At 39.1% G+C, this 24,026-nt stretch overlaps 1 protein-coding gene across 2 annotated transcripts in view; it reads left to right on the top strand.

The window, feature by feature from the left end:
* Positions 1–24,026, top strand: part of LOC134630782 (astrotactin-2-like) — a 280,317-nt gene that overhangs the window by 189,569 nt on the left and 66,722 nt on the right. The gene's annotated exons all lie outside the window — the stretch shown is intronic.

The raw sequence follows: 24,026 nt of genomic DNA on the forward strand, positions 1-24,026 counted from the left end.
ATGACATCCTGCCACTAACTGGTACATCAGTGTCAAGCCCATGCCTGAAAAGGTGACTGTAGAGCCATGGTGAAAAGAAAGTACTCTCACTTTTGATTCTAATGGCTTACATATCAGGACTTAAGTGTAATCTAGTCCTAAGCAGGTCCTAGGTAAATACAATCTCAGATGAACTACAAAGCATGGCTTATTACAACGTATCATTATTTATTTAATAAAACCTAAGACAAAAGGCAGAAAACTGTGAAAATTTAACTCGTCTGGGAAGTCATATAAGATAATTTTCCATTTAAAAAATGTTGAAGTCCATCACGCTGTAGTGAGAAAGATTTTTCAAAAATGGAGGACACTTAAAACAGTTGCCAGTCTTCCTACAAGTTAATGTCCCGGCAAATTTACCCCAAGGTCAGACCGTGTAATGCTACACCCAAACTACTCAGGCTATATGAACCTCAGTAAGCATGTTAAATGTTAAAGTTCATGACAGTACATTTACAAAAAAAGCCTGACCAAGTATGACTCTTTTAGTAGGGATGGCAGAAAAAAGCCTCTTCTCTCTAAAAAGAACATGGCAGCAAAGTTTAGGAGCGATGTCCTTTGGCTAGACAAGATCAAATCAGTGATGTTTGGCCATGATGCACAGGACCACGTTTACTGAAAACACTCCACTCCACAAACACATGGCCCAACATTGAAAAGCCAAGACTCAGCTGACACCTCCACCAAAAGGACAAGGTTCATGCTCTTGAGGATCATGTGATGACTCACAAGATCAGTAGTAGGTCAACAACACTCAGGGTCACGTCCACAGGGAACAAACCCCACTAGGGGTTAAATACCTGGGACTCTCCACCTTTCATTCACCTCCAACCTCTTGGGTGAGAGGTAAACTTGAAGAAGTCCAGTTGCCTTTTTTTCAAGCACTGAAGACTAACATGACCTGGATAACTAAGAACCTACACACCTCATCCTCACTGTTAAGCGTGTTGGTTGAGTGATGAGTTAGGCTTGCTTTGCAGCTACTGGACTTGGGCACCTTAAAGTGATCGAGTCAGCAGCGAAATCCTCTGCATACCAAAGCATTCTAGGACAATGAACCCGAGGACAAAAGCAGATCTACAACAGAATGGCTGAAGAAGAAAAGAATCCAGGTCCTGCAATGGTCCAGACTAAATCCAGACCTCAGTGAATGCCTACAAACCTCCTTTTGTAAAGACAAGAGGGGCAAAATTCCTCCTTAACGATGTGAGACACTGATAAAGAACCTTGAGATTGTTCAGTACACTTCAAGTTAGAAGCCGTTATACAAGCTATTAAAATGATGGGGTGTACTTAGTATAATATGTCATGTGTTGTTGTTCATCCAAAATTGAGTTTGCCTCATTTTATGATACAGGACTGCATGAAGGGTAAATGTGAATGTATGAACACACACGCACACCCTAGTCCTGTAAATTTAGAACAAGAAAGCAGCAGGCAGCATCCAAATAGGAGAGAGACAGACTCATACATATATACATTGATACACCCCTGCAATCACTGAGTACCAATTAACAACTCGAAGCATACATTAAAAAGAGCAAATGGGATAGGGTGAGCCTCACAGGTCATGCAACTTTGAACCTCTAAAACAGCCATGCTAATTTTTTAGAAATGATACAGAATACAAAACAGATCTAAAAAGGCCAAATCTGATCCAAAGAAGAATATCCGCACTACTGTTTTCACACCACCATGTAATGAGCAGCGGCAGATATCCTCCTGGCATTTCGAAGTTTACACTCCCTTTCTTGCCTCAAAAAACACCTTTTTTCATGAACTGCCACATGATCAGAGGTGATTGAGAGTGCATTAACACAGGAACCTGACCCCACAGCTCTATATGGACTGTTAACTGACTCTAGTTAACTGATTTTAGCATTTAATTTAAGCATATCATATTGCTCGTGTGTTTGTCTTTTAACGGAGTTTTTTCCTTAATAGTTAGCAGAGTGAGAATGCCTCATGGTGAACGCAGTAAAATGTTTGGGTTGTGACAAAAGACGAGCAATGATTGAGAAAGAGAAGAAATGAAGCCCCACTTGCTTTGTGAAGGTGATGCTGTCACTCTTGTCACGTTGATGCATAATGGGTTTTCTTTTTTGCAAAAAAGGGAAAAGATACCGAAAAGAAGAAACAGACAAAACCACTTTTGATAGGTACTCTGCTAGAAGTCGTCATCACTGCTCACCTCTCAGGCGAAGACGATACCACAACATGAATAATTTGTGAATCCAGGAGCCCACAAAGCTCTCAGGCATAAACACAACTACATTTCCATGTTCCTCAGTAATTTTCAGTAATTATCTCCTTTGTGCGCACAGGGTAGCGTCTACTGGGGAGTTGAGTCAACAAACATTACAAGGCAGTTTCTTCCCATATAATGAGTAGCCATGAGACACTGAGACAGACTGCTGAGGTGAAGGGTTAAGCTGCTCAAGGTTGATGAGATGCTTCCTAATTCTCTTCCAAAATATGTGCCTGCTCCTTCTTTCTTAAATTCTCAGCATAATGTTTATCTCTTTACTATTGCCTGTGCACATATGTGTGTGGGTGTGCGTGGCAGAATTGTGAACTCATACAGAGTTATGTGTGTGTGTGTGACATCTTGGCATTAAAGCACTTATGTTTATTTACTTAGATATTCAGATAGTCATATATCTCCATGCATAATTATTTTTACCTACTAGATCGGTTGGCATCTTTGTTGTATTCAAACATTTGGTTGTTTCGACAGATTTCATACCAATTTAATGTGTCTGGCTCATGAGAAAACAAATAAATGCAAAACAGCTTGCGACACTGAGATGTAGGACAGTATAGTGTATTGGGTATGGTGTAGACAGTCTTTCTACTATTTTTATTTGTGAACGTCATAGTCGTTGTGTCACTTAAAATTTCAAAAAAGCTGTATATTATTTTGTATGTATTTATGTGGAGTTTTCTCTAGCTGAGATATCTTCTTACAACACCATCAGTCCTATCTGTGTTATTTGCAATCACAGTCTATGCATTTATTATAGAAAGCCATTACATAATCCATTACAAACTGGTGTCATGCCATTTGAAACGTGGATGTTTGCAAGGCAAGTATAGACTTTTCCAAATATCCCATTTAGGTGCATAAATGGGAAGTGTGGGATTTAACAGTTTTGGGAGTATGAGCCATGCTAAGACTCCATTTACACCCAAATGCATTGTGGTTGTTTGCTAATGCATTGTAAATTGCAGATAAAGTGTATGGCAATAGAAACTGAAATGTATTTGATGTCTGGAGGTTGTTGGATCGCAGCCAGGTGTAAATGCAGTCAGTACAGTTTGGCAACATTCAAAGGCCTCTTCTAGGATCTCAAGCAAGCTGTGAAAAAAGCTTTTTTTACATGAAAAAATACAACCCAACACAATTGTACAACAACAGCCTCACAAAATACTTGATTACATTAAAGTGTCGAGACAAAGCCCTGTGTTTATATGTCATACACTAATGCACACAGACTGCTGTTTCGATATTCAATGTGAATGGGATTTAAAAGGTTAGGTTATTTGTTGTAAATATTAGGCTCTTTCTTGTGAACTCATTTTATTAAATATTTTCATCTCCGTTAGCTTCCACAATCTGTTTGCTCAAGTCCTGCTTTTATTATTTTAATACCCGTCTGCTGTAAATGTGGTTTTATCTCTACATTAAACAGCCATGTTGCTTTAGCTTGTACATAGCCATAAAGCACATGCAATTCATTATTTCTTTTAATTCTGCAAATTGATGGGTGTCATTTTTGAAAGTATACAGGATACAGAAGTATTTAGTCATTCAATTTTATTCAATAATTTGGATATTAAGCTTAAAAAATGAAAATGAAAATGAAAAACCAAGAATGACCAAAAAGGGATATTTTTTCCTCACATTGCTCCAGGTGATTTCCTGGAAAATTTGGGTCTTATTTACACCTTGGCACCTTAGCAGACCGAGTTTAGCAAAAGAGGAAGCGTAAGGGTAAAAGGAGGTTCTTAAAGCCTCAGTGATTCCTCCATCTTTATGACTGAGTGCACATAAGGTGAGCATGTCTGGGAGATTGCAGAGGCTTTGTGTGCAGTGCTCAAACATTTGTGTGGGTTTGGATTTAACTTTGTGTGGGTATGTGTTTGCTTGTGTGAGTCAGTGCGCCGGTGTATGTGAGCGTGATTGTTCCCAAGGCACTCACTCTCTGTGCAGTAACTCACATGGCGAGGCAGGACCTAATAGACCCTAGCCTAATATCAACTAATGTCAGAGAGGCTTGTATCCGACTACCTGCTGTTTGGCTGCAGAAAGCAGGGACGGAGAGAGACAGAGGGGTGGGGTGGGGGGGGTGTTGGTAAAGGGAGCAATATGTGTTTAGAAGAAAAAAGTTAAATCAAAACAGTAAAGCCAATCAAAACTTAGTGAAACACTAGGAAAGAGTAACTGCGAGAGAAATGCTGGGGCCGGTGGTGGGGGTGGAGGTAGTGCACCGAATGCTGCTTTGTGCATGATGTAATAAAGTAGTCACACATCTCATACAGATGTAGACAAATCATGTGGGACAGTAGAAGTACATGGAGCACTCATTTTGCAAGGTGTGGCTCTGATGTGCAGCAACTTTTACAGAAAGGTAGACATGGCAAAAAAGAAAAACAGATGAGATTAATTGGACCAGATTAAAGAATACCAATTATGTCATGCTTGCCTTTTGTTTATATATATATGTTGACAGCCTTCTGCAGCTTGCTGTACTCCTCCAGGATATTTCAACTTCCCAATCCTATCCCCAGCTCAGAATTGTAAAATATTATTACTTCTATAGTTAGCATTAAAATTATTATTTACTATTAGCTGACAATTACAACAGAGGTGGAGACATTTTTAAAGAAGCATTGCTTTAGCAAAAGTAACAATAAACCACTATGGAAACACCACACTACACATAAAACTGTGTTACTGGCAAAGTGTGCATAAAGTATCAAAAGTAAAAGTAATTATTCTGCCAAAAAATGCTCACAATCAGTATTATATGGATCAATTATACTGCTGCACATGAAAGAATGAGCTAACTTTAAATGCTTCTTTAGATTGTTTAATTTACAGTAATGCATCATATTCTATACAACAGTGACTGTAGTATCATCATGGGAGCTTTTGGCAATATAGTGTATGAAAAAAAAGAATCACAGTTTAATTCAAAGGCTTGAGCGCCATGTGATGTGGTTAACTGTTAATATCTACAGGAGGTTTTAAAGTGTTACATTTAGGTGGTGTATTAACAAAACAGCTGGTAAACTTTGTATAATCATTCTACCAAATAATTTCTCATTGATGCTAAACTGAGTGCTGGTGGAGCCTGCAGTTGTTCAACTTGGATGTTTATTAATTTAGACATGGCGATTTTAACCAAAAGCTCTCCTTGCTGATATGCCAAAAGACTTTTTGTAAGATTCGTACATCACACATGTTGGCCAAGGTAGTTAAGAAGAGCACACGTGTTTGTTACAATGATAAATCACAGTTATTTGCTAAGGCTAGCTCTGTTTCCACACAAAGTGCAGATGATAACTGATTTCAAGGCGGTTAAAGCACAGCCAGCAGCAGTTTTTTTTAATAAGCTAGTCTCCCATCAGTTTCCCCCATAAAGACCAGAGGTTTATCCACAATGTACATGTACAAACAGTCTGGCCTCTTTTTCTTCTTCTTTTTTTTAATCTTTGTGAAATATCTGAAAAGTTCCAAACCACATAGTCAACACTTAAAGTTAATGTCTCACAGAGGAAGCACTACATTTTCACCCCTTTTAGAAATCTACGTCACTGAGTAACACAATTTCATAACACTTTTCTAGTGGTATATAGTATAGTTTGGCACACATCTGAATCTTCTGCCAACTTTCAGTATCTAGGCCATGAGTAAAGTACATCAAATGTTGTGACAAGAGCAGTCTTTATGTACTCCCGGCATCAGAGAAACTAAAATCCCGTTGGATTACTCTTTTATGTCTCCACAATCACTGGAATTACTTTTGTGTTAACATTTCGCACAGTTAACTAACATTCCCTTAAGCTTTGACCATCATGCCCACAGGTTTGACGTTGGGAATGATCAAAACTTTTAGAGTCTATAAGATCCTCTGAAACTGATGAGCTTCTTTGTTTGTAAAATAGAAAAAAAGAAAAAAAAACTAGACTGGGACTCAGGGTGACCATTTTTGGTGAAAGCAAATACCCTAGAATGTTCTTACCTTGCCCATTTATTACCTCTCCGTCAAGGTTCACAAAATAAGGTAAGATGGAATTAACATAATTTAGCTGGCAGGCAGATGCCTAGCACTAAAACATACACCCATCAAGGCTTTAGCCTTTACCTGGACTCTTGTTTTGGCAGATGAATAAAGACTCTCTTTGTTCTGGGTCCAATTCACATTCAAACATGTAGGGTTGAACACCAGGGTTTTGTTATCTGACAGCTCATAGAAGGCTATATTCAGAATCAGACTGGACTTTTGGCAGGTGTCCCTTAAAGCCAGAGGATAAAAAGAGGTGCTGCTTTATTTTAACCTAAAGTATGTGTTTAAAAAATATATACATATATTCTGGTAGACCCCCTAAAACAACATATGACTTATAGTCCTCTTTTCCTTCATAAGCTCATGTCATCATGTTTTTGTTGGGTCCTCTTAATAAAAGTATAATAACACGATATATCCATAATCGCTCAAAAGCATTCAGATCCCTTTTATTGTTAGTTATTTTTTCTCTGTTCTAGTTCCTGCTTCAGGAAATTTGTGGGTTATGCCATACTGACTCCATGCTCAAAGAATAATGGTACTTGAATTGTGCACATCTGAATTACTTGTACAATAATTGAAAATGAAAAATTCAGTTAAGTATTTTCCAAAGTTCTAAAACATATTCTTTTCTATATATAAATATATGTCAAATATCATTTTTTAATACATAAATGTAAGCAAACCACTGCATTGCTAGTAAGTAAGTCACTGCATCAACAGCTGAAGTGTTTTTCTCAAGAATTCTCTAATGTACAGGGTGGGCCATTTATATGGATACACCGTAATAACATGGGAATGGTTGGTGATATTAAAGTCCTGTTTGTAGCACATTAGTTTATGTGAGGGGGCAAACTCCTCAAGATGGGTGGTGACCATGGTGGCCATTTAGAAGTCGGCCATCTTGGATACAACTTTTGTTTTTTCAATAGGAAGAGGGCCATGTGACACATCAAACTTATTGGTAATGTCACAAGAAAAACAATGGTGTGCTTGGTTTCAACGTAACTTTATTCTTTCATGAGTTATTTACAAGTTTCTGACCACTTATAAAATGTGTTCAATGTGCTGCCCATTGTGTTGGATTGTCAATGCAACCCTCTTCTCCCACTCTTCACACACTGATAGCAACACCGCAGGAGAAATGCCAGCACAGGCATCCAGTATCCGTAGTTTCAGGTGCTGCACATCTCGTAGCTTCACACCATAGACAATTGCCTTCAGATGACCCCAAAGATAAAAGTCTAAGGGGGTCAGATCGGGAGACCTTGGGGGCCATTCAACTGGCCCACGACGACCAATCCACTTTCCAGGAAACTGTTCATCTAGGAATGCTCGGACCTGGCACCCATAATGTGGTGGTGCACCATCTTGCTGGAAAAACTCAGGGAACGTGCCAGCTTCAGTGCATAAAGAGGGAAACACATCATCATGTAGCAATTTCAAATATCCAGTGACCTTGAGGTTTCCATTGATGAAGAATGGACCCACTATCGTTGTACCCCATATACCACACCAAACCATCACTTTTGTTGTTCCAACAGTGGAGGGATCCATCCAATGTGGGTCAGTGTCAGACCAATAGCGGTGGTTTTGTTTATTAACTTCACCATTCACATAAAAGTTTGCCTCATCACTGAACAAAATCTTCTGCGTGAACTGAGGGTCCTGTTCCAATTTTTGTTTTGCCCATTCTGCAAATTCTGTGCGCCGATCTGGGTCATCCTCGTTGAGATGCTGCAGTAGCTGGAGTTTGTAAGGGTGCCATTTGTGAGTAGCTAATATCCGCCGAAGGGATGTTCGACTAATGCCACTCTCCAGTGACATGCGGCGAGTGCTACGCTGTGGGCTCTTGCTGAATGAAGCTAGGACAGCCACTGATGTTTCTTCATTAGTGACAGTTTTCTTGCGTCCACATTTTGGCAAATCCAACACTGAACCAGTTTCACGAAACTTAGCAAGCAGTTTGCTAACTGTAGCATGGGAGATGGGTGGTCTCGTAGGGTGTCTTGCATTGAAATCTGCTGCAATGACCCGGTTACTGCGTTCACCAGATATTAACACAATTTCGATCCGCTCCTCACGTGTTAACCTCATCGACATGTCAATGGCTGTGAACAAAGAGAAACTTGTAAATAACTCATGAAAGAATAAAGTTACGTTGAAACCAAGCACACCATTGTTTTTCTTGTGACATTACCAATAAGTTTGATGTGTCACATGGCCCTCTTCCTATTGAAAAAACAAAAGTTGTATCCAAGATGGCCACCTCTAAATGGCCACCATGGTCACCACCCATCTTGAGGAGTTTGCCCCCTCACATATACTAATGTGCCACAAACAGGATTTTAATATCACCAACCATTCCCATGTTATTACGGTGTATCCATATAAATGGCCCACCCTGTACATTTAAAACACATGATTTATACATCTACGCATAGACAGAACAATAATATGTCAGTGCAGTAGATCAGGCCGAACATGGTCAGGGTTTCATCATGGCCATGCATCAAAAGATGCTATGCTGGTTCTTTCTGTATACAATATATAACTGTACACCTGTATAACATGATCGTGCATTAACTAAAGCTATTACTATTAAAACTATTAATCATATTTCAATGTGCATGCAATAGCGCTGCATGTGCTCAATGAAGCAAAACATAACCCCTGACATTTGTTCTCCTTCTATGGCTATAGATGGGCTATGCAGAAATTGGTGGGGAAATGTTTTTATGATTGAATAATAAAATACTGTAATAGTAGTGAACTGTGTGTAACTTAGTGCCCCCTCTACAAGGCTATCTTTTTTTAACTCTCCTTTCTCCCCATCATTGTGACTGCAGGCTGGTGCTGTAAACATTCTAGTAATAAATTATTTATTAATATCAACTCATAAATAGATACCAGTTTCAAGCTTCTTCTTTTTTTTCCAGTTTTACCCATCTCGCCATCCACCCATCAATCTGTCCATCCATCCGCTTATCTGTCAGGTTGTGGTGGCAGCAGACTAACCAGGGTATTCCAGGAGTTCTTCTCCCCAACTACACTTTTCAGTTCCTCCAGGTTTTTTCAAAGCCAGATCAGATAAATAATCTCACCAACAGGTTCCAGGTCTTTGCCATAGTCTTAACTCAGTTGTCCATGCCCAAATAACATCCAAGGACCACCCCCTAGACATTCTAACCCAAACCACCTTAGCAGGTTCCTTTCAGCATGCAGGAGCAGCAATTCCGAAAATCCACATCACCCTATGGTCATTACCCAGATTTCATGATAAGGGTTGGGATGTAAATGGGCTGGTAACTTGAAAGCTTTGTCTTTCGACTCAACTGTCCCTTCATCATGTCAGTCAGGGAAAACGCCTGCATTTCTTCTGATGATCCACAGATGGAGTCCAACACTCACTGAAAACATGCTTGACTTTTGATTACACTGATGGCTCAGAACCCTGTACTCCCACTGCTCCAGACCTCCATGAAACAGTTAGGAAGTGTGTTAACCAAGGCAGCCCCACAATGTCAGAGCCTATAACATCTCTGGGCCAAATCATCTATGCCTGGCGCTTTACTATGGGGTCACTTCTCAACTACCTTAGGGACCTATGCCAGTGTAACTCGTGAGTTTTCCCAACATCTTCAGGCTTGGCCTTACTACACATAGGGATTTTTTGGCTGAGTTTGGGAGTTCCTCAAAGTGCTCTTTCCTAGGTCCCACAATATCTATGTCAGCGGTTCTGCTCCCCAACCAACACGTTGAGCCATGCCCAGCTTCCCCATGCTAAGTCACTGTACAGCTTGCCAAAATGTCTTTAAAGGCTGCCAAAAATCCTCCTCCATGGCCCTCTCCCACTCCTGAGTTTTTCAAAACCACAACCTTTTTGGCTCGCCGATGTCCATCTGCTGCAGGAGACCCCTGGGCCAACCAAGCCTGGGAAGCTTCCTTCTTCAGCCTGACAGCTTACCTCACCGCTGGTGTCCACCAACAGGTCCTCAGAATGGTGCTATGAGAGGCATCGATGACCTTATAATCATATTTCCTGACAGCTCTTTTCCTATTTTCAACCAAATGTTCAAGACATGGCATTAGATCATATAATACAACAACAAAGTCAATCACACATACCTAGCACAGAAGTCCAGGAACATAACACCACAATGGTTTACATCAAGTAGGCTGTTCCTGCCAATTACCCTTCTCCAGGTGTCCTTATCCATAACTACATGAGTATGCAAGTCTCCCAAGAGAACTATGGTTCCCCAGCCAGAATTCTTTCCATGACCCCACCCAAAGAATCCCCAAAAGCTGGGTATTCTAAGCTGCTATTTATCACATATTCACAGACAACAACTCGAATTTGTCCAAATTGCTATCTGGGGAAAACAGCACTCAGCAGGGGGCTTGGCATACCAGCAATTCTCCTCCTCGGCCATTACAGAAAAAGAATCTAGCCCATCTCAGTAGAGCTCCACCTCTTGCACTAGCTCAGGTTGCTTCCCTGCTAGTGAGGTGACATTTCACATCCCAAAAACCAGTCTGTGATCCTTGAGGTGACACATCCAGGTTCCCTCTTTTACCTACCCACAGGGCCACTTTTATTCATCTATATGAAATTTACTTCATTGAGTATTCACCCACACTCACCCCTGCAAGGCTGAACTATAAAGGAGTTAATTACCACTCCTGTGATGTGATTTCCGGAGCCTAGCTTTCAAGATGCCTACTACAAAAAATGGCTCACTTCATTTAGTTATATCAATCACAAACATATGAATGACAGAATAGCAGATAATATAATAGCTTTTAATCAGGTCTTGATGTCAGTCATCTTGCTTTGTAATTACACTGAAGAACAAAAGAATACAAAAACCGCCTTGCTGTCTTGCCCCATTACTGTTAATAAAATACGAGATGATGAGATTGTGGAAAAATTGTGATGAGACTTGCCATCTGTGTATTTTTATGTACCAGAACAGAAGAAAATGAAGCAGACGTTTATAAAAGCTGACCTTCTTTTGGTAGAAAAAAATAATGTCGAGTTTAGTAATGGTGCTTAAATAACCTATAGAAGTGAATACGTGTGCCTCAAGGTCTTTTAAGTGAGTTTCAGAGCTTGTTTTATTGAACTAAGACTCCCTGTTTTTCAGCTCAAAGTCCCAGGGCCATGTAAAGTTTTAAGAGCTAGTCAGATTATTTCGCTGTCTTTATCAAAAGGACAGAAAATAAAGAATTTGTTGTGTCTTTTTTCTTGTTAGCGTGTCAAAAAAGAATATAGCCAAACTGCTCTGTTGCTTGATTGCTGTGCCAAGTAAGAAAAGATAACCTCCTGTTGTAGTCTCTTGTCCTCTAATCAAATGCTCAGAAGTGTTTCTCTGCATTCAAGGTGATGACATGAAAGTCTGTCAGGAACAGAATTTTTAATTGCTGGTTTGGCTTCCTTGTAAAACTGCGGTGTCCATGTTGGAGTAAAAGTGAGAAGAAAAAAAAGGAGACTGAAAGAGAAAGGGAGATAGAGAGGCAGATGTTTGCAACAATGGATAGACACAAATGGGGGAGGTTTGTAGCAAGTGAGAAAGTGCAAGTGGAATAATATAAAATTAGAAAAGCTGTGGCTCTAATCAGTTCCACACTTAACTGGCCTGTATGCCCCCTCACTCTGCATTGCTGAGTTTCATCTCTATGGTAATGCTCCTGGCCACCAGAGTTCATTTCTACAATTTCCTAAAGCAGGCCAACAGAGATATCAAGGTACAAAAAGAAAAAAAATCTATGCGCACTCACATTGTATTTCAGTTGTATACACGACTCAGGGGAATGAAAGGGAGGATGAGCGGTTATGTGTCGTGCCTACATATAACTGTGCTTGCTGGTGTGTGTGAGTGTGTGTGACTGAAGGGAAGCGAGAGTGACAAAAAACACTGACTGGTGCCATTTAGGACTCACTGGTAACACTTTATGTTGTCACCAGCCTCAGCATGTGGCTGCATATACGTAATTACCTACACAAACAAATACATACAATCATTCACATACACTCACACAAACTCCACTCTACTTCAAGGCTGCTTCATTCACAGCATCAACTCCCCTGCTTAATCAATATTGGCCATGACAAGTCACCACATCTCCTCCCCTCAGTGGAATCATTTATCAACTGAGCTGTGGCTGCAGATGTAATAAGAGATTGTTACACAACTCTCAAGATAAACATCTCTGATTGTTTTATTACACTACAAATTGGCCTTTTTTGATATTGCCCCTTAATAACTGTTTAATTTTTCATCCGGGGCCTGTGCCCTTAGTGACGCTGGGTGCTTTATCTTTGTTATGACTCATCTGGCTGGCCCACTCGCAGCAAGTGTTTATTCAAATAACAGATATTACAGCTGTTAAGCATATTACATGCAATTGGATCGTCTACATACCCAGCTCTCATAAATCTTTGATTGTGCATTTCAACAAATTGGCGGATATGGTTCTCAAGGGCAAATGTGACGGCGTTTTCAAAGCAGTGGTAGGGAACAGGCTGGAAAAGAGAAAGGTTGATTGATACTGTGAGAGGATACATAAAAATTTTAATTCAGAAGTTATATGATGTACTGGCATAATTCAGCTATGTTCATTTAGCAATGAATGAAACATCCTCCATCTTTTCTATATTATTAAAAGGGTGGCTAAAAACTATCTTGCAGTAAGTTACATGGATTACTGTATCCACAGTAAAGGTAGGCTATTCTATTAAATCAAATGAACAGCAGCATGGGGTGTCTGCCCCATGCTACAAAACCTCTGCATGGTGCTATATAATGACTTTGGATCGACACTGAAGAGGCTAGCTGCTGTTTTCAGTCTTGTATTCAATTCAGTTCAATTCAATTTTATTTATATAGCGCCAAATCACAACAACAGTCGCCTCAAGGCGCTTTATATTGTACAGTAGATCGTACAATAATAGATACAGAGAAAAACCCAACAATCATATGGCCCCCTATGAGCAAGCACTTTGGCGACAGTGGGAAGGAAAAACTCCCTTTTAACAGGAAGAAACCTCCAGCAGAACCAGGCTCAGGGAGGGGCGGCCATCTGCTGCGACCGTTTGGGATGAGAGAAGGAAAACAGGATAAAGACATGCTGTGGAAGAGAGAAAGCGATTTATAACAGATATGATTCAATGCAGAGAGGTCTATTTACACATAGTGAGTGAGAAAGGTGACTGGAAAGGAAAAACTCAATGCATCATGGGAATCCCCCGGCAGCCTATGTCTATTGCAGCATAACTAAGGGAGGATTCAGGGTCACCTGGTCCAGCCCTAACTATATGCTTTAGCAAAAAGGAAAGTTTTAAGCCTAATCTTAAAAGTAGAGATAGTGTCTGTCTCCCGAATCCAAACTGGAAGCTGGTTCCACAGAAGAGGGGCCTGAAAACTGAAGGCTCTCTCTCCCATTCTACTTTTAAATACTCTAGGAACAACAAGTAGGCCTGCAGTGCGAGAGCGAAGTGCTCTAATAGGGTGATATGGTACTACAAGGTCATTAAGATAAGATGGGGCCTGATTATTTAAGACCTTGTATGTGAGGAGCAGGATTTTGAATTCAATTCTGGATTTAATAGGAAGCCAATGAAGGGAAGCTAAAACAGTAGAAATATGCTCTCTCTTTCGAGTCCCTGTCAGTACTCTTGCTGCAGCATTTTGGATTAACTGAAGGCTTTTCAATGAGTTTTTAGGACATCCTGATAGTAATGAATTACACTAGTCCAGCCTGGAAGTAATAAATGCGTGGACTAGTTTTTCAGCATCACTCTGAGACAGGATATTTCTAATTTTAGAGATGTTGCGCAATTGGAAGAAAGCAGTCTTACATACTTGTTTAATATGTGCGTTGAAGGACATGTCTTGGTCAAAGATGACTCCAAGGGTTCTCACAGTGTTACTGGAGGCCAAGGTAATGCCATCCAGAGTAAGAATCTGGTTAGATACCATATTTCTAAGATTTTCAGGGCCGAGTACAATAACCTCAGTTTTATCTGAATTAAGAAGCAAAAAGTTAGCCGCCATCCAGGTCTTTATGTCTTTAAGACATTCCTGCAGTTTAACTAAATGGTGTGTGTTATCTGGCTTCATGGATAGATAGAGCTGGGTGTCATCTGCATAGCAGTGAAAATGTATACTATGTCTTCTAATGATACTGCCTAGGGTAAGCATGTATAATGTAAACAGAATTGGTCCTAGCACTGAACCCTGTGGAACACCATAATTGACCTTAGTGTGTGAAGAGGACTCTCCATTTACATGTACAAATTGGAGTCTATTAGATAGATATGATACAAACCACTGTAGCGCAGTACCTGAAATACCTACAGCGTGCTCTAATCGAATATTATGGTCAACAGTATCGAACGCTGCACTAAGGTTTAGCAGGACAAGCACAGAGATGAGTCCACTGTCAGAGGCCATAAGAAGATCATTTGTAACCTTCACTAAAGCTGTTTCTGTGCTGTGATGAGCTCTGAAACCTGACTGAAACTCTTCAAATAAGCCATTCCTCTGCAGATGATCTGTTAGCTGTTTGACAACTACTCTTTCAAGGATTTTTGATGTGAAAGGAAGGTTGGATATTGGCCTATAATTAGCTAAGACAGCTGGGTCTAGGGATGGCTTTTTAAGTAAAAGTTTAACTACAGCCAGCTTGAAGGCCTGTGGTACATAGCCGATTATTAGAGATAGGTTGATCATATTTAAGATTGAAGCATTAATTAATGGCAGGACTTCTTTGAGCAGTTTTGTAGGAATGGGGTCTAAAAGACTTGTTGATGGTTTGGAGGAAGTAATTTTTTTAAATTAACTCAGAAAGATCAATTGGAGAAAAAGTCTAAAGAATATCAATGGTACTAAAAGTAGCTGTAGATAATATTACATCTGTGGGATGATTATTGGTCATTTTTTCTCTAATGATAAAAATTTTATTTGTGAAGAAGTTCATGAAGTCATTACTAGTTAACGTTAAAGGGATGGTTCGCTCAATAGAGCTCTGACTTTTTGTCAGCCTGGCTACAGTGCTGAAGAGAAACCTGGGGTTGTTCTTATTTTCTTCAATCAGTGACGAATAGTAAGATGTTCTGGCTTTGCAGAGGGCTTTCTTATAAAGCAACAAACTATTTCTCCAGGCTAAATGATGATCTTCTAAATTTGTGACACGCCATTTCCTCTCCAGCTTACGAGTTGTCTGCTTTAGGCTACGTGTTTGAGAATTATACCACGGAGTCAGGTACTTCTGATTTGAGGCCTTCGTTTTCACAGGAGCTACAGTATCCAGAGTCGTACGTAGTGAGGAGGTAAAATTATTAACAAGATAATCTACCTCTGTTGGAGTAGCGTTCAGATAGCTGCTCTGCTCTGTGTTGGTACAGGGCATTGAAGATGATAACGGTGGGTGGATTATATTCTTAAACTTAGTTACAGCACTTTCAGAAAGACATCTGCTGTGATAAAGTCTACTCTCCACTGCTGTGTAATCAATTATTGTAAATGTAAATGTTATCAGGAAATGATCAGACAGGAGAGGGTTTTCAAGAAACACTGTTAAATGTTCAGTTTCTATGCCATATGTTAAAACAAGATCTAGAGTGTGATTAAAGTGGTGGGTGGGTTCTTTTACATTTTGAGAGAAGCCAATTGAGTCTAATAACAGATTAAATGCCGTGTTGAGGCTGTCATTTTTAGCATCATACAGTTAACAGTTGTACAGTTGACTTTTTTGCATATTGTCATACTAAAGTGTATTTTGTGGCAGAGACAATTGTTTCGAACAAGAGGCTTCTTCTTTTGTTTGGAATGCCATTCGTTTCACACTCCTCTTTCAGGCACGAGGTAATTATCCCATTTATGGATAAATCCAAACAGCATGGCAGCCATAGAAATTACAAGCATGCTGTGTTATGCTGGATGTCATATTTTCTGTCAGTTGTTTTCAGACTCTCTTTATTTACAACAAAAACACTGAGAATGGTGAGAGAAATGGCGAAACCATGCCACATGAGCACAATCTGTATTGTCCAGTGGCAGTTGCATGTTGTGCAGTTAGGTCCATAAGTTTTTGAAAAATTAAATTTTTTTGTAATTTTGCATCTTTATACCACCACAAAAACAAGATGTGAAGTTGTGTATGAAGTCCAGTCCATCCATCTATCTATGCATCCAACCATTTTCTTCTGCTTAAACTAATTTAGGTCATCGGGGAACTAGACCCGATCCCAAACGCAGCATACAGTCTGGACAGACTGCCAGTCTAACACAGGGCTAACACAAATAAAGACATAACCATTCGTGCTTGCATTCATTCCTACGGCCAATTTAGACTCACCAGTTAACCTAACATACTCGGAGTGAAGCCATGTAAGCACATGAAGTCCAGGACCATCTTTCTGTCAGGCCACAGTAAATTAATTTTTGATTTTTATCAAAAGCATTCATTGTTAATTGTTTTAGGGTTCAGGTGTTTTATACATAGCCTCCTATTTTTAGGTGTTCAACATTAACTGAACAAACTACCATCATTTTAAACATAAAGATTGTTTTTAATACTTCATCAACTAAATGACCGCCTGAAGTCTAAAACAGCTGGACATCACCAAATATTGTGCTTCTTCTTCTTCTTCTTCTCCTACGCCTTTACTGAATTTTATTTCTGTCTTTCTGGATTCAATTTTGTCTTCAGTAACTGAAAAGCATGCTCTGATGGTTTGGAAGGCACTTTGGGTCAACTTCTTCTTGTTTCAAAATGTGCTATATAAATAAAATTGACTTGACTTGAGAGCAGGTGAGTGACTTGGCTGTTGAAGAATACCCCATTTCTTTGCTTGAGAAACTCTTGAGTTGCTTTCGCAGTGTGCTTTGGGTCTTTATCAATTTACACTGTGAAGCAGTGCCCGATCAGTTTTGCATTTGGCTGAATGGGAGCAGAGTACACAGCCATGTGCACTTCCAAATTTACCCTGCAATTTCTTTGAGTAGCCACATCATTAATAAACAGTAATGACCCATTCCATTGGGCAGCCATACATGCCTAAAGTTTTTTCAATCTCACTTATAGGTTTATTTGGGGTTTCTAGCCTAATGATCACCTCTTTCATTTGCCTTGACATCTCTATGGACCTTACATTGAAAGTTCCATTGAAAAGCTACATGATGCAGGTTCAACACTTAGAATTAATTCAAGATTTTATCTGCTTAATTTCCCGTGCAATAATGAATGAACAGGCTTCATCTGGCCATGAAACTTCTTATCAGTCAATTGTCCAGTTACTTTTGAACTTCTGAAAATGGGAGACTATGTATAAAAAATCCTGAACAGTTAATATAATACTTTTGTTAAACCTCTTGAATTAAAGATGAAAGTCTGCACCTCAGTCACATCTTGATTATTTTATTTAAAATCAGCTTTGAGGGTGTAACGAGGCAAATACAGAAGCTTTGTTTTTGTCCAAAACCCTATTGACCCAACTGTGTATCTTAAACACTATCAAAACACTGGCATGGAATCAAGAGATACTGTTCATGTAGAGAGTTGTCTTAGATTTTTTTAATATGACTTAAAAAAATGTTCCTTTTGTCAAGCAAAGAAATCCCTCTTTCCTGCTATATGTCAGGTAAAGGTATTTTCTTTTTTCCTTCCTGGTGTTCTTTCATCCACTTTGACACCCTTTCAGCTTACCCAGTATACTGCAGCCCTACTTGTCCCTAGCTTCCATAAATCCTCCAACACAACCCTCCCCCTATCTGAACTGTGCTGGCACCCAGTGGCTGCTTACATAGAGATCAAAAGACTGTTGTTAGCCTGCAATTCTACCAAACCCCCTGCTCTAACATCTCTTGTTTCTCTGTGGTAAACTGACCATCACTGCCCTGTCACGACTTGTCAACCCTTTCTCAGGTCGAACTCTTCTTTTCTCATTTTTTACTTTTTTTTTTCTCCGATAGGTAATCTTTCCACCTCAGAAGTGTAATCACTTCCTATGGATGCATCCTAAAAAGGCCCCCTTTGGTTCAGGAGTTCTAAACCGCAGTCCAGAAGATCAGAACCAGCACTGTGACCCATCAAATCCTGCATTTTTGTGAATCTTACATACTTACAAATACCTGTACTTTCACATATGGCAGTGTTTTGTGTAATGTGACGATAATGCGTACAACTGGTTATTACTGCTGAAAACGACTGCTGAAGAAGCTGTTTATACTTTTTTTTTGTTAATGTTCAGCACATTATAATAAAGTCTCCTGCAGACTACTCAATAATGTGCAGGGACAAAAACACATAAATACTTAAACTATGTACATTGGGTCATACCACTAGATATTGCTTTCACACAGAGACAGAGCATCCTCTAGTGGCAAAAATTATTATTGTGTTTTTTCCTCCTTTTCCTAATAGTTTTTCAGTATATACAGTGTTTATTGATTATTACAGTACAGAGCTCAGACTATTTGACGTTCACAAATGCATAAACAGAGTATGTAGCACTTTTTCTACTCCAGTGTTTCTCTGTAAGTGGTCATTAAAGTGTGGCAGGATGCAGTTTAGTGCTGGATCCTTACACAGGACAGTATAAGTGGAACTTGACTATTAAATAGTAATAGACTGATATTAAACTTTGGATGGGGAAATATTTTTGCCTTTACCTCAGCAATGTATTTTTTCTAGCTATTTTTACTATTTTATTTTTTAATTTTTTATAAACTATCCCTTAGTTAATAAATACCATACCAGACTCCTTTTTACATGCACAAGAATTACTCTTATCACTCTTATCACTGCAAGTGTAACATTTTTTCATCAAATTTTCAAGCATTTTTAATGCAGCTGGCTTTTAATATTTTTTGTCTTTTTTATACTAAAAATCTCAGATGCTTTGATAAGCCTTTATGTGACTTCTCTTATGATGCAGTTTTACATGCCTGCTAAATCAGTTTTAGTGTATTGATTTCATTTGTTTATTCGGAATGGTGAAAGCAAGATTTGCAAGATTTGAAGTGGCCATTCAGAGTGTGCCCTGTAAACGCATTTTTAAAGTGCTCTTTCAGCTTTGACCCAAAATGGTTACACATGCTCAATTAGCAGCTGAGCTAGAACAGACACTGATAATCAGGCTATAGCCTTTGTGAACTCAGCACCAAGGATTTGTATATATATTCAATACTCATTTCCTCTGGGAATTAGGGTGTCTTTGTTAGTGCTTGCATCAGTCCAGAAAAGCAGCTTCTAAATGAGTGGAATAGACCATCCTGCAAGGTTTACAATTTGCTGAAACAGTTAGGTCCTGTCATTGTTAGGGAAGCTGTTCAAAGGCAGGTTGAGCATCTTTAGAAGGACCGTATGGGAGCATATGGTGGGTTTATGACTGGTGGGCAGCCAGTTGGCTGATTATAAGAATGGAGTTCTGAGTGTCAAAGTGGGCACTTGAAATCATTGGAGTAAGCCTACAATTCAACCAAAAGCTCACATGTACAATACTGGTGTGCTTAAACATAAAAAGCAAAAATGAACGAGAACGGACTGATGTGATTTTCCCAATAATTGCAGCTTTAAAAAGCATTGTTAACCTAAAGTATATTCTTGTTGATACGATTCTTTAATGTGAGGTAATGAATTGTTGGCGAATCTCATTGTAGTTAAGATGAAGTGAATGCGGTTGAACTTAGCTGATCAGTGTTTAGATGTGGGAATGAGGTTTCTATTCTAAACCGCACAAGAGCCAATTATCCTGAACAATCTCTCCGTAAGTACCACTCAATATCAGTTACACAGTCACAAAGTCAAAATAAATATACCCACTCAAACATATGTGGGAAAGCACAAATAGACACAGCCATCTGAAATTAGGTGAAAGATGCACATTCAAAGACACAAAAAGAAAAACATCTATCCCTCTATTAATTAGCTGTAGCCACTTATCCTGTTGGACTGTTAAATGTTGACACTGATTCCACTATTAATAAATAAGGACATCTGTATGTAAAGTGTCTGGTAGATAGATATATGGTCTTAAAAAGATGTTATTCGACCACATATTTTATTTATTTACTTATTTCATACGCTTGTATTTTGGAGATTCTCATTCAAATGGGAAGCATTTTCCATTTGTAGACTCAAGCAGGATAGAAGGCCTGGTTGGCCAAAAGGGAGTCTAGTGTCCACTGCCCTTAATGAAGACACATGGGTATTGAATGAAACATGAGTAAATATACAACTTTGCCAGCATTTCCTCAGCAAGCCCGTACTCACATATGTAGTCTGGTGTGCGGTGGGTTGCTTGCAGTAGTAAAGCTGCATGTGAGTCATGTAACTTTAGTTGGCTAAAAATGAGCTGCACATAAATCATGAACACGCAGGCATATTTTACATATGAAGATTTTACTTGTGTGTCAGTCAAAGTACTTTGTAATGTGAAGTTCACTTTAGTGAGTTCTAAAGTTCCTCTACTGAAAAAACAAAAGAAATCTGAGCTCTTGTAATCAGACGGACTACATTCAGTCTAGTATTTTATTTCCGAGTAGCTGACATTTTGAATGTCAGTAATGTTATTAGAAATCTGACAAGGAAACATTTATTATTTTTATTATTTTCATTACTTTTCTTTGCAGCAGACAGCACGTGTGTTAAAAATAGCATTAATGATAGCTCTGTTCTGTTCCAATTTCCCAGTTAGCCATGACAGACTGACAGAGTGGCAGGTGAGTCTGTACACACTGTAACAAGCTTCTGAACCAGAGCAGCTGAATGCAAATCAGCAGTCATTCATTTCCACCTGTGCTTTTCTAAGCGTGGCAAGTCAAAATGTCCTCAGTGAAAAAAAGTCTTATTAGTGAAACCATTGTGTTGCTTAAGGCCCGTTATAGTCGATGCTTTATTACAGTCCTCTGTAGACTTTTTCTGAAAGCATTTTAAGTTCAGACGCAGCAACAACAAAAAAAAGCACAGGTGTAGGAAACAATTAGCGTTAATCACGACTTTATCTCATTTTAGTCTCAGGAAGCAACATCAGTGAGCCGGCGCGCACATTAGCACCCACACATTTGTCGCTAGGTCTGTTGCTCGTTGCATAAGCTGCCTGTCAGTTTATAAGATGTAATTTTTCAGTCTTAAGTAAGATAAGTTCGCCATAGCAGTGGTGCCATGAGTGGAGCCATTTGTGCAAGATGAAGATGATCTTTCTAGAATGACAAGCAACTGGCTCATCTTGTTAACCACCCTGGTTTGTTTGGGTTGTAGCTTTGCAGATAAATGTCTCTTCTTGTAATGAGCTGTCAGCAGAATAAATGTTTCAAGTTTCTTTCCTGCCACGTACACACAGACACACATAAACACAGTCCGAGAAACTGCAGTCAAGCTAAAACCAGGTAAATCGAAGTCTGACATTCTGTCAGTTCTGAATTTGCTTTCTCACCTACTTACCTGTGCAGATGCCAGAATCTACCTTTGAGATTGGTATGACATCTGTTCCTTTTGTTTTTCCCTCAAGGAAAGAATTTGCAAAAGAAAGTTTAAGAACATTTAACTTTTTATATCCATCCAGGTGTCCATTAAAAGTCTTGATCCCACCTTTTGTTGTTTGTTTGTTTTGATCATCTGTACATTGAACCATCTGAATGGATATAGTGAGCAGTGCAAATCTGGGCTTGAAAATCCAAAAAGGTATACATGATCTTGGTCCACACACCTTTACCTTAGGTATTATGTTAGTCTTTATACCTCTTCTGTCTCTCTTTCTTCTCATTTTCTGCCCTTGAGTTGATCCTTCCACCCCTCCATTTTCACAGTGATTGCGTCTAACAGGCTTTGTGATTAGACAAAGAAAGGAGTAGGACAGAAAGAGAGAAGCAAGATAAAAAATTTATATCAAGAATAGTGAAGCCAAGCCCTAGGGTTTCTATCACACAAGGTCTGAGCTCTGAGATTTGGTCCTATAAAAGTGGATTATAGGAAATAAGTTGCTGCAGCCTTCCATGCTTTCAGGATGCAGTAAGACAACCCATCTTTTTGACAGTAAATGAACCAAGGCTCCTCCAGTTCAACCACAATGGCCTAGCTACTGAAAGAAATGCATCACAGCATTTTCTGTTTTATATCTCTACATGTAGGCCTAATGATATTTTTTCCAAGTAGTTTTTTTCCTATTAAAAATATCATAGAGGTGCAGATCAATAGAAATGAAAAAAAGTTTTTGAAAATGTGTGCATTTATGGATGTTTTTTGTTGCCTGTCCCTATAGAATAGTGTGTGGTTCTTTATCTTCTAACCTCCGACCCACAAACGTCACTGTTTGAGGTCATAATTCATCTAATTCCCCTTGCAGTTCCACATTTTAAGCTCTTCAAATAATAATATTGCCAGTAGGCAGTCTTGCACTGCAAACCCCACAGAAAGCAAGAGGTTTTCTGATGGGGGTATTTGGATGTAGGATGGCTCTCTACTTTTCTAAAGTTTAGCAACCACTATGCAGTAGTAGAAGTTAGTTAATTAAGCCAACATAAACTTGAACTGGAGCCAGAATTTTCAGTTTCAGTGGCATAAAATCAGAAATCATCTTGTCTCGTGTCTTTGGTACTTATGTCTACGTAGGTTTTTTTTTTTTTTTCAACCTCAGTATTTGTGTCACACCTTAGATAGAGTTACTTTATCAGACTCTACGCAAAATTGTACAGAAAGAGACCCGGCTAGGAAACTTGCTGTAAGACAATAAACTTCCTTTGCCAAAGCTATTTGAAACATGTCACATTTTAAAATGGAATCCAATAAAACCAATTCCAAACATTAATTCTGTGTCTGGGCCTTAAAATAAAGCGTGACAGACACATCTTTGGACCGTATGTTAGTTAGCCTCGAATTTCGAGCAGCTTTGGCATTATATTATTAACGTTTACTCTCTTGGCACAGAGGATGATGGGATAACAGAGGTGTTTGTATGTCCTCCAGTGCTGTTTGCAACAGCGTTTATTAACAGCAGCTGGTAATATTAAATGGCAAGAATGGCGTTTATACATGGCAGCTGGTGATATTAAAACATCGAATGGTGTTTATAAATGCCAAATGCCATTTTAAATGGTATTTATAAACGCCAGCTGGCGTTATTAAAGTGTCGAACAGCAGGGAGAATGAGATGATTTATGACCTCAGTGGCTTTCTGTACTATTGACAGTTGTTATTATCATTTTTTTTCATGTACTTATCATCTTCACCAAAAATGAGAAAAACATTTTTATGGAGTCTGTTGTTACCTTCGCCTGCTGCTCTTTGTTTTGCCCTCGAGGTGGTGGACACAACTGTGGCTTTTACTGCGCCTCTAAGCGTCATGCACTCACATGTTGTATTTGCACGTATCTTTTGCTTTTGTACCCATTCTGTTGTTGTTTGCAGGGCCTTTGAGGAATTTCGTCTACTCACGGGTGAAAGAGATTACTGAGATTTAAAAAAAAAAAAAGAAGCAAAAAGATTATCCTGTTACATTTATAGTTTAAAATTTTCACTATGAAGTACAGTGCACAAAAAAAGTGATGAAAAAGTTAACGGGGACAAGTCCATAAAAATTCAAAAACCTTACCTGATTTATATTTGGCCAGTCTCCTGTTTAAGCTCATCGTCTCTGGACTATTTTCAGTGCAGCTGGTATTTTTAAAATCTCTGTGGAAGTCCCAC

This window comes from Pelmatolapia mariae, linkage group LG7 (genome assembly GCF_036321145.2).
Source record: "Pelmatolapia mariae isolate MD_Pm_ZW linkage group LG7, Pm_UMD_F_2, whole genome shotgun sequence".
NCBI lineage: Eukaryota > Metazoa > Chordata > Actinopteri > Cichliformes > Cichlidae > Pelmatolapia > Pelmatolapia mariae.